This window comes from Amphimedon queenslandica, unplaced genomic scaffold, assembly GCF_000090795.2.
Source record: "Amphimedon queenslandica unplaced genomic scaffold, v1.1 AMPQUscaffold_9948_Cont17782, whole genome shotgun sequence".
Classification (NCBI taxonomy): Eukaryota; Metazoa; Porifera; class Demospongiae; order Haplosclerida; family Niphatidae; genus Amphimedon; species Amphimedon queenslandica.
The window spans coordinates 204-3,083 of NW_003549781.1; the positions used below are offsets into that span (position 1 = coordinate 204).

At 34.4% G+C, this 2,880-nt stretch overlaps 1 long non-coding RNA gene across 1 annotated transcript; it reads left to right on the forward strand.

The window, feature by feature from the left end:
- The first annotated feature begins 1,670 nt into the window (after positions 1 to 1,670).
- LOC109590485 (uncharacterized) lies at positions 1,671 to 2,320 on the forward strand. Its single transcript, XR_002189342.1, has 3 exons — positions 1,671 to 1,770; positions 1,872 to 2,000; positions 2,242 to 2,320. It is a non-coding gene; the product is annotated as an uncharacterized LOC109590485 (long non-coding RNA).
- Positions 2,321 to 2,880: the final 560 nt, after the last annotated feature.

Genomic DNA, 2,880 nt, shown 5'->3' on the forward strand with positions numbered 1-2,880 from the left:
TTCCAACTGACGATGATGACACTAACACTGATCTCACTGATCAGATTCAAGTTAATCTCATGACCGGATCACCAGGGATCAACATCACGCCCACGCAATTCCCGAAATCATCTCCGACGAGAATCAGGAAACAAGTTGTGTCCGGTAAAACCACCTCACCAAAAACCTCAAAGACGTCTACAAATGTTGCCCCACCCACCAAAGTGACTCCACCGACTCAAACTGCCCTGCATACTCAAACTGCCCCACCTACTCAAACTGCCCCACCCACACAACCAATCCCGCCCACTCAAACTGGTATTAACGAGGTTGGTTCTAATGCTGAGGGACCTGATACAGGAGAGGTGGGTGTGGTTAAGTTCAGTTTATTGACTCATAGATATTAGAGTTAAAAGGGATTGGAAACGCCCACGCTTTCCTGTTTCACTCCGTGTCCGTATGCAGTACTGGCTCCAGATAGCTCTGTGAATTCAGCAAGCCTCTTCCAGTGCTCCTGGTGGTAGTTAAAAGGTTACTAAATATCAAAAGAGTTTCCTCTTATAAAGGCAAAGTGGAACAACAATAAAGACTAGAGTTCTTCTGCATGAAAATCAATCATGTAGTGCCTTATGGTTTGCTCCGGCACTGATGCACATGCATGTGACAGTTGACAGCCACATTTTAGAAATTAACATGAACTTATCTTCAAAATTATTTTGTTCTGTATATTCTAAAGCAGAAATATAGACAGCATCTTTTATAGGAATAAATTATTATATTTTTAAAGAATTTTGTTTATAAATGTCTAAATTTTACTTTTTGTCCCATGATCTATATATAAAGAACAACATACAAGTAAAATTATAAGTCATTGCACTAAAGTAGCACTTCAGTAATCACTGTAGCAATAATTGTTACCGTAGGATCTTCGGTACTGCTGGTAGAGGTACAAAAGAAGACGATAAATTTTCTCTGAAAGTTTCCATTACTACTACAGGAGTATTGAATAAGATTTGAAAGTGTGCTATTGGCATGCAGGTCTACTTACAGTTGCCTGGTATGCTATAGGCTTTCACTGTTTATCCTTTGTTGGTGAGTTATAGGTACAAAACTGTTTTTATGTTAGTTATCACTAAAAATAGTCAATTTATACATGGATTGCAGGTGTAATTATGTATTTTTAAAATTTCTATAAATAGTCATATCAGTATACAACATTATTAATGACAAGAGCTACCTCAGTTACAAACTATCTTGCAAATAAACCTAGATAAAATCCTTTGGTTGATCCTCAAGGTAATAAAAATTAATTGAATTCTTTGGACACGGATTGCGACGCACATTCTCCATTCATTGCTATGGGATCACGTGAGCTGTTTCCAATCCCTTTTAACTCTAATATCTATGATTGACTGTGCTTGGTGTCCTCATGCCTCATATGAGCTTCACTGAACAAGAAACTAAACTGGAGACGCTTTGCTGGTTGCTATGGTTACACGACAAGCTACCAAAGAGAGTAAGAATATTATATTAATAACTACCAATATAACTATTAATAACTATTTAATAACTATTAATAACTAGCTAATCTTATTGTGGGTGGATTGGCGATTGACAAAATTTTCTACCATTTGCTTTATAGTGATGTACATGTACATGTACACATGTAGTTCATTTTCTCAGTATTATTATTATTATTATCATTGTTGTTCTTTTCTCTTCTCTCCAGATAGTCAATCTGCTTTATCTCCACTTGCTAAAACTTTTGTAGTCAGTAAAAGTCCAGCATCAGTTAGTTATTAAAGTGTTTGTATAATTACTGCTTTTAATATCTCTCTCTCTCTCTCCCTCCCTCCCTCTCTCCCTCCCACCGTCTCTCTCTCCCCCTCTAGGAGTTTCAAGAGTTAAATAATGTGATAGGTTCATCAGTGAATAGGATTACTTGTAAGAGGAAGTTGGACTGTACATTAGTATGTACCAGTCCTGGTATTAATAGTCCTGCTAAGAGGAGTAACATTGAGGTAACTATGGACTCATCAGTATGTACTGCAGTATGTACCACTGGACACTTTAAGTACTTGTTAATATTCTCAATGTGTAGTAGTATCCTCCAGTGTTTGTTTATGAATGGTATCATTATGAGCCTGCAGCATAGGAACATGTAGTTACATGTACATGAATGTAATGTTGTTATTGTAATGAACACATCTTTTCTATTATTATTATTATTTTTATTAATTTATTGTTTATTTATTTTTATAGAGAGGTAGAGGGGTTCATAATCTTTTATCATCAAAATCAATACTACATCACAAACAACAACAACTTAATAATAATAATAATAATAATAATGGATTAAATAAATAAATATTATTATTTACCTCTCTTTTTCTTTTTATTTATTAAAATATTTAAAAAGATCACCTACACTACAAAAAAGGATTATCTACACTACAGTCTACAATGCTCTAATAAAACTAACCAACAATATAGCTTATGTATATGTATAATGACTAAACTCCACTATTGGTAGTGGTTTGTGTGGTTGTTCTTTTCTGTGTCTATCAATCAATGTCTTCTTTTGATCTTTAAGAGTATCCTCCAGGAGAGGAGGAACAGTCATTCTCAATGAGGAATTTGCCTTGTTAGAGAATTTCACTAAAGCATTAATCTCCATTATATTTGATGTTCCTGTAGAGTAGGTGTGGCTTATTATTATTGTTAAAATAATACATAGATAATAGAGTACAGCCATTATTATTTTGAATAAATATTTTAAATTGTTTCTGGTTGAATTGATGAAAATGTTCAACAGTGACAGGATATTACTAGAGAACAAAGGGAGTCTCATTATTAGGTAACTCTAACTGTACATGTATTACATGTATGGTCATGATCACA